General features: G+C 41.0%; 1 protein-coding gene across 5 annotated transcripts in view; it reads left to right on the forward strand.

The window, feature by feature from the left end:
- Positions 1–17106, forward strand: part of mid2 (midline 2) — an 84677-nt gene that overhangs the window by 20047 nt on the left and 47524 nt on the right. For 2 of the 5 annotated variants that reach the window (XM_035531946.1, XM_035531945.1), the window contains exon 1: positions 12944–13215. The exons of the other annotated variants lie outside the window; for them this stretch is intronic. The gene's annotated coding sequence lies outside the window, so the exon portion shown is untranslated. Of the gene's footprint in view, positions 1–12943; positions 13216–17106 lie in introns of those variants that run through there. 5 annotated transcript variants of the gene reach the window in all.

Below are 17106 nucleotides of genomic sequence, written 5' to 3' on the forward strand. Positions count from 1 at the left end.
AGTGGCAAGGAATCAGGTGGCGATGCTGGATGGTTCTCTGCAGAATGCAGGAAACCCAGCTGATTGCTGGCCGCCTCCTCTCTAAATAGCTGTCTGGGGCTCAGTGTGGCCTCACAGCTAGTCTTGCTCTTTCCCTGCTCACGCTCATTCTCTTATTCTCTTTCCATGTCTCTCTTTCCTTTTCTCTCTCTCTCATTCTCACTTTATCTCCTTCTCTGATTTCTTGGCAATCTATTTCTATCTCTCTATTTCTCTTTCTACACCTCTGTCCCACTCTGTCAGTAATACATAGACTGAGGTTCATTGCTTCTCCTTCACTCATTCACTCACTGCAGTATATTTTAATTTGAGAGCAAAGGCATAGATCATTCTCTGTTCACCATCTCTTCACACACACAACAGGCCAACTGCCACCCCCCCCCCCCCTCACCCCCACACACACACCCCTGCATGTATCCTCCCCTCAACAAGATTCTGACCTTTTGTTTTAGCTTTGTGCAGGTTCAGCCATGCCCTAGCAGGGCTTGTAGCTGAGCTCTGGAGTTTGGCAGTTTCGTAGACCTCCCATCGAGTCTGAGATAGCACATGCACTTTTAGGCTGTTATGACAAGGCTTTTTTGCCTGCATAATCCTAGCCCTCTGACAGAAACGTAGTACACTCAGCTCAACTCCCTGCCCTAGATAATGCAGTCAGCTAATACTCTGTATGTGTCTGTGTGTGTTGGGGGGGGGGGGGGAGTTGGGGGTTGCATGACTGCATCTCTGCAACCTTACTTAATTATATCACAGCTCTGACATGTTCAAGCTGTTATTTTGGCCAGGAGCTCTGTGGGTCTCTAGCTGCACATCCACAAGAGACACTTGAGAAACATGGCTGCCACATGACACAAACTCATAATCCTGTGAAATAAAAATGCAAATGAAACCCCAGGAGAGAAGAAACATTTCCCACCTTTGTTGAAGTAAGCATGAGGACATGCTGCTGGCTTTGATGCTTGGAGAGAGAGTGCTGTCCCCAGCTGGTAGTTTGTTTATATCTGTGTGTCCCATTTTTCCTGGTCTGGTTATTGAATATAAATGCGTTGCCCTGCTACCATTGCCCATGGTATGAACCGTAGTGGGTTTTCAAAGTCTCTTTATTTCCAGACCAAATCATGTGATATGATGTTTTATCATGTAATGTTCCCATTATATTCTTAGGCGAACGTAGGTCAGATGCCTCAGGTGTTTATTTGATAATCTGTGTTACTCTCATCACTTCTCATTAGCATTTAAGAGAGGCTGAAAGCAGCATCTTCCATAGCACATCCTATGTTGCCTCAGAAAGAAATGATGCCCTCCACACAGCAAACTGCAGTTAAGCAACTGTGATTTACAGTTGCATTAAGGATTCTTGGCTGATAAATCCCGATAAATAAAAGCTGATAAATCCCACACGGCTAGCTCCCCTCTTGCCATTGCAAGCATCGTGCTCTGAGGGCACCCACCAAGCCTGGCTAATGAGCCTGCACACCAGTGCTGCTTTTCTCTCCTAGATGCTCCACAACTAGTATAGCCTACCCACAGCTCCCACCAGCAGATCGAAATGAGCAAGATGACAAGGTGGGAGCAACTTTGACAGTGGCAGTGGTGCCCATGCTGTGGATGGGAGTGGGAGCTGTGGCTCATTGGCAAGGGCAGCTGCAAGGCACTTTTTCAGGGTTACCGTGCCAACTCCACAGCTGTGCTACTTTCTTGTCAGGACACATATGAGAACTCACTCAGGCCTCCTCACAAGAGGACATGGGAAAGTGGCTTTCTCCCACACTGCTGCTTGTTTTTTTTTTCTCACACTGTTGCTTGTCTGCTGCTTAAAGAAACAGTTTAGTTTGCTCTCCCAAGCATAGGTCGATAGCCATGTCAACAAGTTGAAATTTGTGCAAGGTCATTTCAGTGCACCAGAGCCTGTCGTGAGCTCTGATTGGCAGATGCATAGTTTACAGACTGCTGTGTAAAATAAGCAGGGCTGTTAAGCAGGGTGAAGAATTGGATTCTGAATTGGAAATGGAAATGGGTTCTGTTTTCATATTACTGAGGTTGTGAATGCAGTAACCAGATGCCATATGCCAATTTAAGCAGAGCAAACATCATGCTGTATAGTCATGGGAAAATCTGCCAAACTAGCAGCATATGACTACAAATGACACCTTGAACTGGAGTTTTTTGATCCACACAAATCAATTATGTTTGTGTCCAATGAAACACATTTTAAATTAAGTGTTTAAATAAAACACATTTAAGTAAATGTGTGTGTTTATTACTTTCCACACAAACATCTTGATAAAAATACGATTCATTGGATATTTGCACCAATGACTCTGATGCCCCAAAGCCATTTCTCCATTATGATCTGAAACTTTACATTCACATAAAAGCAGCACTCGGTCCCTCGACATATTTGGCAGAGGCCTATGAACAAAAACTGTGACGGATGCCCCTCCCCTTCCTCCCCACTGCAGGTATGAGCAGAGCTCTTCCTCTTTGTCTGTGATGTGCGCCGTTAGACCACGGCAGGCAGCTCGGCCCGAGGTAGATAAAAGCTATCAGGAGCAAGAGCACCTTCAAAGGGCATGTGCCTGTACTCCACTGCAAGAAGCAGTGCCTGGGAGAGGAAGCGCCAAAATCCCCCGACTTCTCCAAAAGGAAGCTCCAGGAGGAGAACACCACCTTCGATCAAAGCACTCGGGCTGAGAGGCTTGTAAGACCCAGGGTGGGTGCAGTCCAGTGCTGCTCATGCTTTTGTCATTTGTCTGTGCAGGAAGCTGGAGGGTAGAGGAGAAAAGAAAGCTGACTAAATTGATTTGGATGAGTTTTGGATGAATTTCTGGAACTTTGGACATCAAGTGCTATTATCTTGTCATATCTGCATACTTCAGTAGACTTCTAACTTTAGGGCATAATAGTTTCACATTCAGAACAACAGCTGATGTCAGAAATATGAAAGCATCCAGTAAGTTCAAGCTCTAACCTTTCTTCTGAATGTATCAAAGTGATTCAATAACATTCATGCTGTGCATTATTCAAGTACTGGGTCCAATGCTAAAATTTCCATTAGAAGAAAAAATATCGACACAAAACCATATTTGAAATTCTTTCCAGTGGTGTATCCAAAAATGCCTCCATTTCTGGAAGTATGTTTTCTGCTTGACATTAATGCAGTCCCCTTACTTCCTCTTATTGAAGCACTGCCACATGAATTGTATACTTACTGCCCAAAAGATATAATATAACTCGCTGCTGCAATTTCAGGTTGTTGTTAGTGGCCACTTGACTGCTCTCAGCGGTTGTTGTATTGGATCTCATGTCAGCACTGGGTGATTATTATCATTAATTCAAGAGCTCTTTGTGGGTGTGCCTCGCTGGCCAGACACTAGGTTCCAGTCCCTGCTGCATCCACCACTCTTATGTCACATCTGAAAGAGCAACATGAACATATGAAAAGGCTGTGTGGAATTTGGATTCGATTTGCCATGAAACATAAGCCACAGCTAGCTGGCACATGCATTTAGAGGTACTGGAGTGACATCCATCTCTCTGGAGATGAGCCATCCCTGGTTGCTAGGCATGAAGTGGTGCTTGCTCTGATATGAATATGGGGATGGAGTACACTGTTGTGATGTGGCATTTTCACTGACGTTAAGGTTCATCACTGCTCACTCCGGCACAAGAGATTCTGCTGGTTCACATGCACCATATGTAGGTGAGCTACAATTTCCATGGTCCAAAGATGTTTTCAGACAAGGGAATCCATACATGCAGTTAGAGCAAGGGTTTAGGTACAGGGGTCCCACAGGATATTAATTTATCTCAACATGTTGCATGTCCATGCTTCTACTGTCTAACCTTGCATGCTGGTCATGAGTTGTTTTCGACCTCCTGGCTCCAGCCCTGTTTTCTGTGGAATTATGTTGAGAAGTATGCTGTGTATAGGGGCACTTGTTTTTTTCCTTGTTTCGTTGCTTAGCTTAATTCATGTTTCAGCTCCGTTTGCCCATTCAGTAAAATAGGGCAGTGTCATCTTTTTTTCAGAATCTCTTCCTTCAGAATGGATTTTGGCCTTCAGTTTTCTTTGATAACATAAACATCATTAAGGACACTAATAACGCCGTATCACGGGAAAAAAAAGGGTTATTTTCATGCTGTTCTGCTACCAGGTTCCAACAGCCAGGCCTGTATACAAGTGCAAACGGAGGGTTTTTTTTGTGGTGGGGGAGGTTATGGCAGAAATACAGGACCTCTCTGCTAGCAGTGGCTGCTGTCCAAAGTGCCCAGTCTAGTTCCTTTCAGTCACACAGTGTCCACCCATGCTAATTTTTTTTTTATATAAAAGACATCATCTGGCTCATAAGCACAGGAAGCATCACAACTCCAGTGTGACATTAACTTTTTGTTCTTACAACAGCTGTCCCAATTTGAATTGGATTATTTAGTGAAAGAATGTGGTTGTTGATATATTTAAAGCTGGTAAGATTTAGTAAGGAGAGGCCGGAACCCATGCATTATGATCACTGTTAGTTTGGCATTGCATAGTGTGTCTGGGTGTGAGGAATTCAAGCAGTTTTTTTTATTGTTTGCTTACTTGATTTTGAAATGGCAGTTTTTGTTTCTTTTTTTTGCTTTTTTTCTGAGTGACTTCATATGTCCATTGTACTGCTTAGCTCCATATGAACCACATGTTTTAATGGTGCTCCCCATAGGAAGCCACTGTGTTTTGTTTATTAAATTATACTTGAAAAGAGCTTTGTTGTGAGGGGACCAGATCTTTCAAATAAGTAGCAGTAGTGATCCATAGCTGTTCCTATGCAAGAATTGTGTTGGATCTACTCTTTAATCTTCCCCTGATTCATTAAAGCTGATTATGCCCAGTGGCCTACATTAATTCCTTTACTTGCAGACAATGGAGCAGGAGCGGCATCACTGAGTCACTGATCACTACTGACTGTAATTATATTTTGCTTCCTACCAATTATTGCTCTTGTGCGGTTTATTATTTCATCATTACGCCAGTCATTAAATAAGTCTTATGTATGTGTAATGAAGTGTAGTGCTTCTTGTGGCTCTGTTGGAAAAGCTGCTAGTATGACAAGCCCCAGCATGCACCTTCCTGTGCTACCAGACTGTTTGGTGTGACAGAGCCTGACAGAGTCAAACAGTCATGCCTCGCCCTGCCCAAAACCAGCACCCTCTGGCTGGCATTACACAAGGGCAGAACAGCAAGCACTGAGTAAGCTCCCAAACAGCCCCGACTGCTAACTGCTGCAGTACTGCTGTTACACTAGGGCCTGACGCAGACAATAATTTTCTGTATGATACTGTTTTTAAAAATAGGCATACAAATGTCAGACAAGCATTGTTACTGGTGACAGAGGGGCCATAAGCCTTGTTTAAATTATATGGTAGTATCAGTGAAGAATCAGGAAATGCCATCTTCTGTTCTTCAAATAAAATGCGCTTTTATTTTAACAGAATAACCAATAAATAAAGAAGGACTAACCTGGTGTGGATACGGGGGAAAGCTAACCAAAAGGGAGGACACACAAAGAGAGTAACAAATTTCTAAACAACAACTTAGCAAGAAAGGAACGTGACTCTCAGAATAGAACACATGCAGACAAAATCAACACCACATTGAACATTTACATTTTTGAACTAATAAAGACTAGCAGAGAGGTGCACAACATCTTGGGAATTTTCTCCTCTCCACCCACTCATAGGCCCAAAGCCCTAGTCTGTGTCTGACACCACAATATTAATTTTGTGGATTATTACCATTGTCTGTATGTTTATGTGAATCTACATGGTGTATGGTCAGCACATTGCCTTTCTCTAACACTTTAGATTAGATAAAGGCAGTGTAAATTGGGATTGTTCCCTATTTTATTATAATACCCATTTCTCGCCTCCCTGAAAAATCAAACGCTTCCAACTCTGTAACAAAGAGAATTGATAAACACACCAGTCATTTTGTTGTCCTCTCATGTTAGGTCAAGAAATGGTAGATTACCAAGGCCTCCTTAATATGCATGCACACACGCGCTCGCACACACACACACACACACACACACACACACAAAAAAAAGTACACTGGCTGAAAGTCCCCTAAGGCTGATTCTGTGGTGCATGACAGTTATGTAACTGGAGGGAATTGAGAGAGGCCCGCAGTGTGCTCTGTGCCGTAATGAGTGCCGATTACCAGCCTTGTAAATAAACATGAATTAATACGGATGTACCTCATATGAAACCACATTTGTTCTCAGAGTGCAATGAAAAGTCGGTTTGCTGTATGTACTGTCATAGAGCTTCTTTATGTAATTTTATAAAGCATCATTGATTCTGACTTCTTAATAAACTGACCATTAGTGCTACTCATTTGATTGCATTTTCACTGCATTAAAATGAGAATTACATTTGATTGCATTAAAAGCACTTAGTAGCAGGATCTCATCTGTGAACATAAACATGTTTGTATCAACCCAGCAAGACTTAAAACCCTGCCAGTTTTGCTTGGAGTCATAGGAAAATGCCACTGCTTGGTATTTTTTGTTTGTTTGTTTGTTTGTTTTGGGTTTTTTTGTTGTTGTTGTGTTTTTTGTTTTGTTTTGTTTTTTTCTAAAGCCATTTTGTTCGTGTGTCACATGACCCTTCTCAATTGTTTAGCGACTGTGGGTATTTTCTGTTTAGCTGCATAGACATGCAGACAGAGATTTGTTCTGATAATCCCTGCATTCCACTTTTTAACATCATGTAGCTAATATTCATTTGCCGTGTACTCATATTCATGTTAGCACTTATCACGTGTGTGTTTATCACTGATCTTCTCCCAATCCTGAGAGAGAAAAAGGTAACATGATTAGTCTGGAGCATGTGTTGTAGTCTCTGATTTATATCTACCCTCAGCATTCTTCCATCTGTAAAGATTTCTTACAAGCTGTGTACTACGCATGCACACAGTTGTAGCTCATAGTCTGTGTGCAGTTATAATGTGACTGTCTGGTTAGTAATGTGAATGGTGTTGAACTGCGATTAAATTCTCTCTCAGCTACACCACATGGAAGTTGCCCCTCGTGTGTTTGTCTTGGAAAAAAAGTTCCTCTTTTTACTTTTCTTTTCACTCTCCATTCACATTCACCCCCTAGCCTAAATGCAGGATTAAAATGCTCTTGGGACATATGGCTCATTTATGAATAACCAGGCTTAGACTATAATGATCCAACTACACTGATATGCTACGCCTAATTTATTAACATGTGAGCTTCCTCTGCTTGTGAGGTTTGCTGTATAAATAGCTACTGCACATATGTGTCTGCCTAAGCCCTTGGAGTTTCACTGCTAATCACCCATCTTTTAACTCAAGAGAATTAATCAGAACTGCTTCATCTGCATTCACTCCCTCTGGATCTGCACTGGGCCTTTTACTGGCATCATGGCAAGAAGCTTGTGGGTTTCCTAAAGTACTGTGCCTGATTCCCTATGAACAAAATGTGTAACCTTATCCGAAGTGACAGAGGCCCCACTACTATTTGTTGCTTTAATGCACTTTCAGTGTACTGCAATGACATACATTATCAGTTATCCTTCTCACACTAATAGAGGGGGATTTGTAAAACAAGATGGCATCAGGTACAATCAATAACAGTTTTAAGACTCAGTTACACAAGCATTTGCTATTAACACCTTTAAAAACACTTTTGAGAAAATATTTGAATATTAATGTAAATTCAGTCACATATAGACCCGTTTCAGCAAGAAGACTACAGAATAACCTAGGAGTGGGCAGGAGGTTTTAACAACCTCTGAGCTCACCTCAAGAAATCCAGTATGTGCAGTCCAGCAGTCAGGCCTTTATATTTTTAACTAACGCCATCACAATTTAATTTCAGCGGACAGCTGCAGGGGCTGTGAGGCACATGTAATCATTCACATGGGCTTTTCAATGGCCACCAAGCCCCAAACATCTGCCCAACACCCACCAGCTGTTGGCTGCTCTTAGCTGGACATGTTCCTCCAATAGGAGTGCTCGTGGTCTTGTCCCTTCTGACCACTCACAACGTTCTCCTGGCCCATGCCCACATGCTTCCCATAGCCATTCAACCTGTACACAGCAAGGTGGAGTAGCAACCCCTGCCTTCGCATGCAGAAAGAAAGCCTTTGTTCTCTTGCATGTTGTTAAGGTTTGTAAAGTAATTTTTATAAACCTGTGAAGAATGTTTTGTGAACATAGCAGAGACCCAAAGAGACTTCAGTTTGTCACACAGTGTTAATGACCTTGGGTATTTTTAAGCACTGACCTCGATTTCTTAATGATTTTATTTAGTAGTCATTATTTGCTTGACTCGTTAGCCTCGCTTCGGTCTATTTGTGTTGTTGGGTAAATTGCTTTTAAAATAAAAGCAATGGTGCTATTAACTGTTTTAATTAAGGCTCCCTGCTCATCAGTGTCAGATTTGGGTCCCTCTGTGAAGGCCGATGCAGTGCACTGAATGAATTACCTAATATGAGCACAGTACAGATCATTACATGCTCTCTGCTCACCAGGATGAGTAATTCATTATCCATCTCGCCAACAGAGGTACGATCAGAAATTCAATTAGATGATGCTTACTGGAATGCTTTAGTTTCTATTTCCTAGGCCACTGTGTAGGACACAACAGGGTTTTGTGATACTGGTAATATTGTTACTGTGAATAACATGCTCGGTGCATATATTTTTGCATTCTTTTCAATGTGCATTTCTGGATCTATCAATTGAGTTAATGATGCTGATAGCTACAGCTATGAAAAGTCACCCTAGAAAATTTGTTTTAAATCTAGTATTAAAAATATATATATATATATATACCCACATGCTATCAAACAGTTGACAAATATTTTATTTATATATATATATATATATATATATATATATATATATATATATATATATATATATATATATATATATATAAAATATTTGCCAACTGTTTGATAAACCCAGTGACGTGCTGTGAGCAGAAAAAATTAAATCAGTGCTCCCTCACCTCCAAGATGATTCATTGTTTAAAGCTGAATTTGTGGCTAGCACCACAGTTAAATGCAGAGCTATTGATCCTGTTTTGAAATGAGAGCAGACACTATTGCAGGGAGTGGGGGTGATAAATCCCTGGCCATGGCCTACGTTCTCTATTTGAAGGTGAGTGGAGATTTGTGGAGCAGACAGAACCCTGCAGTCCATCTTTCTTCAGCTCCTCATCTGTGTCCATTAGCTCTTCTCTAATCCTATGGGGGAAAAAAAGATGAGCCGAGTTCTATGTTCTGCTAAGGCTATCTGAGTAGAGTCATCTGGATTCTGATCCAGCTGTGTTCTCAGTTCACATGTGTCCTCCATGTCAAACTGTCTGGTATCACGTGTATTTATGGAGTCGTTTGCACTAATGCCCATAAGTGGAAAGCCAATGCAACACACAGGCTTTGTGCTTCAGCCACGCCCATGTGCGATGAAGCAGGCTCCCATCTACAGCATGCCTCCAAAAAGTGGACTCATCACCCCAACTCAGCAGAGTGATGCACCTATCTCTAAGATCCTTGCATTGATGTGTTGTTGCTGATTGGGTATGTAAGCACTGTAGGCACCACACTTCCTCAGTCCCGCTCCAAGAAGGAACGTTACATCTCCATTGCTTACAGCTGACAGGAAGTTTTACCTTCAATCGGTTACTCAATCATTTGTGCCTCAGACTCTCAATCAGAGACACAAATTATGTTAGCCATCGAAAAAATGAAACACACTAAAATACTGTACATTCTTCACATTCCTAGGGCACACAGGATGGGCCTATCTACAGTTATGTGCAAAATAATAGCAGTCTAACATCACTAATGTATTTAATTACTGATTTTGGCAGAAAAGATAATACAACATGCGGGGGAAAAATTCATGACTAGGTGTAGCTGAGTAATGGGCAACCAACAGAATCAACAGTCATGACATGCACACTGCTAATTAGGTGTAATTGACTCATTTAATGAAAGGGGCATATTCAAATTAATAGAAGTGTGGAGTTCAATTAGTGAGGTCATTCATTCTATGAAGAAACAGGTGTCAATTATGGCCCTTATTTAAAGAAGGAGGGCAGCAAATGTTGTACCTGCTGGTTTTAGCCCTTGCTCAGTGAGTAAAATGGGTTGTTCCAGACGTTATACCGAAGGAGAAAGAACTTTGATCAAGAAGTTAATTGGAGAGAGGAAAACATACAAAGAAGTGCAGAAAATAATTGGCTGCTCAGCTAAAATGATCTCAAATGTTTTAAAATGGCAAACAAAACCCAAAACACGTTGTAGGAATGCTACCATCCGCGATGATCATTAAATAACAAGTATGGCAAAGAAGCATCCAATGATCAGCTCCAGGGAAATCAAAGAAGATCTTCAGTTACCTGTGACTACTGCAACAATCAGAAGACGCCTACGTGAAGCCAAACTATTTGCAAGAAATCTTCGTAAAGTACCATTGCTGAAAAAAATGTGTGTTGAAAAGGTTAGTTTGCCAAAGAACACATTGACTGGCCTAAGGAAAAGTGGCGCAACATTCTATGGACAGATGAGAGCAAGATTGTTCTTATTGGGTCTAAAGGCCACAGACAGTTTGTGAGACAACCCATAAACACTGAATTCAAGCCACAGTACACTGTAGAGACTGTAAAACATGGAGGCGCAAGCATAATGGCTTGGGGGTGTTTCTCATACTTTGGAGTCGGACCCATTTATCGCATTCCAGGCACTATGGACCAGTTTGAATATTTCAGAATACTGGAAGAGGTCATGTTGCCTTATGCTGAATAAGAAATGCCCTTGAAATGGGTGTTTCAGCAGGACAATGACCCCAAACACACCAGCAAGCTGGCAACATCCTGGTTCCGTACCAACGAAATTGATGTTATAAAGTGACCAGCCCAATCCCCAGACCTCAATCCGATTGAGAATTTGTGGAGTGACATCAAAAATGCTGTTTTTGATGCAAAACCCAAGAATGCAGAAGAACTGTGGAATGTAGTCCAGTCAGTTTGGGCTGGAATATCTGTTCACATGTGTCAGATGTTAGTTGACTCCATGCCACACAGTTGTACAGCAGTTATCAGAAATAATACAACTAAATATTAGTTCAGCGATCAACAGAAAAGTTCAATCTGTAAACAACATTCATCTTATACTTCAAATATTCGAGTTTGTAAATGAAAATGAAGACAGTGCTATTTTTTGAACAACCCATTATTCTTTTTTTTTCTTCACTTTCAGTTTAAAAATTGATATTCCGTTAATGTTTTCATTTGGAATTGAATGTGCAGTGCTCCCAGTGCCTTTGTGTATATGGAAATAAATGCTATTATGAGGGTTGAGCTTTTTTCAGTTGTTTTAAACATATTTTGCACATAACTATGTGCATCGGTGAATTCCTCACAAAGCAAGAAAGCAACAGCTTGTGTAGCCTCAGACATTAATGTCCAGCTCAAAACAAACACATCAATTTCATATTTCAAATACATATTCTTGTGCCAAACTAATGATCTTTCAGCTCTAAAGGCCCTGCAATGTGGCTCTGAGCAATTGTGTCACCAATTGATTGTCACTGGCTATCATGTCTGTCGTGTGATGTAAGTGAATGTGTCACATCCACTCCATGGAAAGTGGGTCTGGCAGGTTGGACAACTTTCCTTCCAGTGATGGGTGTGGCACATGAAACGGATCTTTAAATTACACATCTATAAGACTATACACATTAAGTACAGTACAGCTGGTTCAACCACTTGGTGCCTCCTATTCTCATATAAGTCAGCCCTAAAGGATCTGCATCTGATGGGAAGGGCAAACTTCCTTCTCACTATATACTGACATCTGAAGAAATACAATTTGACTTTGATAAATGTCCCTGCCAGAGGGGTCAGTTGTAAATCTGAGAGGGTGAAGGCCCTTGAGCTCAGAACAGTGGTGTTAGACTGGTTGTGAATATGTACAATGGCAGTCTTTGGAGTGCTGTACAGCTTCCTTTTATAAGCACTAATGCCCTGTGTATTAAAACAGCATTAGTTGCAGTGAAAGCTGTGTTGTAACTTCAACGTGTGTAAGATTAAGCAACATATTTTGCTCTTAAGCCACAGAGATCGAGTCCCTTTTTTGCTTTAAACACACATGCACACACACATACACACACAATGCAATTATCCCAAGCAGAACCTGTTTCTGAAAAAGCTTCTCAGCAGGAGGCTATTTGGGAACATAAAGGTATTTAACAACATATAACGTGCTATTCTTAACTGTATTTCAGCCTTCAGCTTGGTATGGGAACGGAAGTAGGAAACTGATTTTAAATCCAAACAATAGTTTGATGATATGAGAGCGACAACATTAGCTAGTGTGGCTATAGCTAAATATTGTTGATCTAGCTATTTAACAGCTGCTAGGAAGAAGGAGTAACAAGACATCAAGTGACATAACATGTAGAAAAATGGCTTAATTTAGTAGTAGTGTATTTATCATTATTTCTTTTTTTATTTTATTTCTTTTTTTTGCTACATTGACTTTGTGTAGATGCTTTTTTTAAACCTCGCATTTGTCTTTTAGATATAGTGATCTGTAATGACGCTCCTGTACAAATTGTTTAATTGTCGTTAGGAATTGGATTAATGTGAAAAATAAACTAAACCTAGGTCGAATAACAAATGGGCATAGCAGGGGTACTCATTTCCAGTCACCGCTATAAATTCCGCTTCTGTCTTCCCAAATATTATGGCTCCTACCGAGCTCTGCCGTGGTCAGTAATGATCCTATCACCTCGCTGATCTCGTTATTTATAGTGATAGGAAGGCAGCTATAGTTGGTTATGTCCCTTTTCATCTCTAGCGTCATGGGCAGGCTGTAGCAATCTATCTGCGCATAGGTGTTGCTCGCCCCAGCTTTTCGCATTGTACGGGGAGGAGGAGCCGGTTTCCTGTGATTGTCTGGCTCCACTCTTGCTCGCTCGCGTCTCCAAAGTTGCATTACTGAGTCTTGGTGCTCGCTGAGGATCGTGCTTCCTGAGAGCTGACTACAGCTGACAAGCTCCCCGCTGGCTCGTACTCAGTCGTGTTATTTGATATTCCTTCATTTGGTTTGTTGGCTTCTTTCAAGATGACCGAGGAAAAGAATGTTCGACGTATAAAGCTGGTATGTGAGTCTCTGCCTTTCTTGAAATGAATTGCTCGGTTCTCACTAGTTCGGGATTTAATTTGAAGCATTCATGTCATTTTGTTGATGGCTGTTTAACGTCCTCTTTCATGGGCCGTCGTTATTGCTGGGTAAACATACTGTAACATAATAAGCAGTATGATATTATTAGGCGCGATTTGAAAGCTTCTAACTTTTAGGTGTCGACTGTTAGAAACTAGCTCTAATACAACAATTCTGTTAATGTCAGTTTATTTTATCTCAAAGAAATGAAGCTCTATTTAACTATTTTGACGCAATTGATAAAACGTCTAGCCTCTCGAAACTCGCGAGGGGAAAACAACGATAATACGAAATCATTTCACTGTTTTCAAACGGTGTCTGTGATGAGTGAACGTTTTATTTCTGGGTGTCAGTCAGTTGCTTTTGATGTTGTATATAAACGCTGTTGTTTTACGTTAGCATTACAGAAGACGGCGTAACACGCGAGTCGAGCATTACGTCTAAACAGAGCCATTTTTTATTACAATATTTTCTTTGTCATTCCGCCGTAAGCCCCGTGCTTATGACCATGCTGTGTTAGTCACCGTAGCATTTGTTTCAGACTCGTTTTAGAAAAGGAAAACGCATGACATAGCTAAAAAGGAATGCTCCTACGTTTTAGCCAGTTGGTGTCCTAAGACTAATAAAGGTCTGCTGATGTTCTGGTTAAATCTTATACTGAAGTTGTGTGCCTACAATAAAAGTTTGATATTTTGAACTCAGCATAAGCTCTGGACACTTTTCTCCCAGCCAGTATTTCCGGCCTTCAGAAGCTAACAAAGACATCTGCGTGTAGCAACCCAAGTCTTAATTTCAGATATCACCTGATCCAATTTGGTCATGCTTTGCGTTTTGCCACGATCTGTCAAATTTTGACTTTGCTGAAGTTATTTTCCCTGTGGTGTTTAATGTTTATCTCACAATTATTGACACTGTGATTTAGAGAATCTTATTTACCATTCTGTCTATTAAGAGACAGAATAAAGGTAATCCTTTTATAAGAAGCTAGTATTTGTTTTTTGGTAATTTTGGTTACTTTAGTCGCACATCGAGAATCCACCCAATCAGTACTACACTGAAGGTTACAAAAATGACATTTAGCTTATGTCATTTTCAGAGGAGCATAACTCAGATTGATCTGACATGATTTTTGTTCAAATCCATAAGGCTAGTTTGCTAACATAAGCAACAGCTGTTATCCTATTAATATTTATGACTGAAACACTGGAAGGCTGTTTACAGAGTCACAAATATAGTGGGCCTGCAGTTTTCCCTGCTGTGGCAGTCTGCTTCAGTCACTGCTTGTCTTCAGTCCAGCTGTGCAGTCACTCCTGATTATATGTTGCTACCTAAGTTTACTTAAGTGTTTTGCACTTAGTTTTATAATCCTTCCATGCATCCCTTATAATGAGAAGGACTCTGTTTAGGCAACATTCAAGAGACCCTCCCTTTTCACTCTTTTTGTTAGTTACTAGATGGCAAGTTCTCTCTGCCGTCTGATACTTAAGCAAAAACTGTTGCTGTGTTCCAGAAAATTGGATGATTAGGCCCAGCAGTCCAGACGTCTGCATCGTATTGGCCTGTTCTGCTTTATGGCTGTGTCTGCCATAGTTGTCTCTGTAACATGGGCAGAGGCATAGCGGTGCAATGTGAGCAAAGGGAATCTGATCATTTTGTTTCTGTAATGGCCATTTGCTCTTGGAGGGGTGGGGGGAATTTGAGAGCAGCCAGAAGGAGAGAATGTTGTTTTAATTGATTAATTTGGGTGGTTGAGTGTGTGTATTGGAACAGAGCTCAAGTGTAGCAAAGTGCATCCTGTGACCCAGTATGTAGCATTTGCATTATTTACAGAAGCTGTAGCCATTGTTGCTATAAATGTGGACATTTAATAAAACGTGCTGTGCTTGAGGCCATTCTTGTCCAAAATTACAAGTGCCAAATTAGAAATTTTAGGACAGGGTTACTTGCACTAAAATATGAACAATAAGGTCTATGATATCGTATTCATTATGATCAATTACTCATTTTAATATACTATATTTTTAATTAGAAGATCTTGCATTGCAGGCTGCCTAAAACCAATTACAAAAGAACTGGAGTTTTAATGTCATGCTATCCATCACCCCAGAAAGGTGTGATAATTTGCTTAGAAACCAGCACTGTAAGATGTCCAGTTCGTCTACATCATGTGTCAGATTTGTAGACCGGCATAATACACAATGGGTTAGTCACAATAAAGGTCTCATGATGTCTGACAGCTTTTCAGATAGCTGGGATAAATAAGCTATACTTTCATTGAATGTAGCTTGTGTTTGTAGATTGCAAACTCCTGTTTGGTGTTCTTTAGTGTTATTGCGCTATTTCTTGCAGCCAGAAACAAAAGTGATTTCAGTATGGTCAATATAGTTATATGCATCCAGGTAGAACTTGTGAATGTGAACAGCACATTTAGCTCAGATAGTAATAGACATGGCATTGATTAAAACTGCCCCATGCTAGCAAAATCAGTTATTAAAGAGGTTTGGACATTGACAATTTACGGTCACAGTATCCTTAATGAAGCTATAACGAATTGGTTAGCTTCTTCGGCTCATGGGCATGTTCATTCAAATGCTCCAAATCAATAAGGCAACCTCCTGTTTATCTAATTGATTATTTACAAATCCCTGATAATGAGTTTTATAGTGATAGCTGACAGGTCATTTTAGCACAATGTGTGTATTACAATTACTTTCAGTTGTTGTAATACAGATTAATCTTTAGACATGAGGATTGCTGGGATCATATGCCTCTCTGTCAGAATGTGTTAGCCAGTCCCAGTCTGTGGGTTAAACAGTGGGGAAGTGTCATGCATTATGAATGGGCTTCCTTTCTACAAGCTGATAATTAATTTCAGGAACACAAACACAATAGAGCTCAGCAATAGGTCTTGCTGAGCCCAGTTCACATGCTCTGCCTGTTTGTCACCATGCTTGTCCAGTGGGCCTCTAGTGGTGCTGTAAGAACTCCAGTTTTGGTGCAATCCTGGGACAGAGGCTCACTGCTGGTTTTTGACATGTTTATTGTTGTAGCAGGCCTCAGCTAATGAAGTTGAGTTCAACCATAAGTGGTGATGATGGTGTGCTGTCATTTCTATCCATACCATGGCACTCATGATCAGGAAGATAACCAAGCAGCATAATGTTTCCCTGTTTTCACACCCACGTTTTCACACCATTTTCCATCCTGGGTCTCCCATATTGGGTCTTTCTCCAGTAGAGAATACATGTCATATCACTTAGCATTTCCTGGAAAAAAAAAAAAAGAGAGGCTTAATTGGATTTTCTGCGAGTGTTGATATGGGTGCTATCGCTTCCAGTGATGGAGTGGGCATAACAGCATCTCCATAACCAATGCCAGACAAAGGATTCAGTGGCAGAGATGAGCCAAATTTTGTTGACTAATGCTGGTATTTGTTAGTGCTTGTCCAGGTTGAGGGCAAAGAGGTGGTAAGTAAGGTGTGATGAGGCTCAGAGGCAGTTCACTACTGACTCTAGACACCATAAGAACACTTAGACTTGGCTGGGACCTCTCTAGCCCTGGTTGCCCACTGCACACACCACCCCGACAAGAAAACAACCCTGGTCTGCTTCAAAGCCTTTTATCTAATGGAGACACAAATTACTGATTGTCTCCGAGGGCCTCACAGGAAACTTTACGTTCAGGCCTGCAGATGTGCTCAATACAGCATCTGTTCCTACATTGTGGAGTACTTCAAAAAGGCTCAAAACAGTGCTTTCACACACAAGCTCAAATTCAGCTACAGTCTATGCATCCAAGAGCTCTTGTTCAGCATATGTAATAACCCAA

Source organism: Electrophorus electricus, chromosome 12 (assembly GCF_013358815.1).
Source record: "Electrophorus electricus isolate fEleEle1 chromosome 12, fEleEle1.pri, whole genome shotgun sequence".
NCBI classification, from domain to species: domain Eukaryota; kingdom Metazoa; phylum Chordata; class Actinopteri; order Gymnotiformes; family Gymnotidae; genus Electrophorus; species Electrophorus electricus.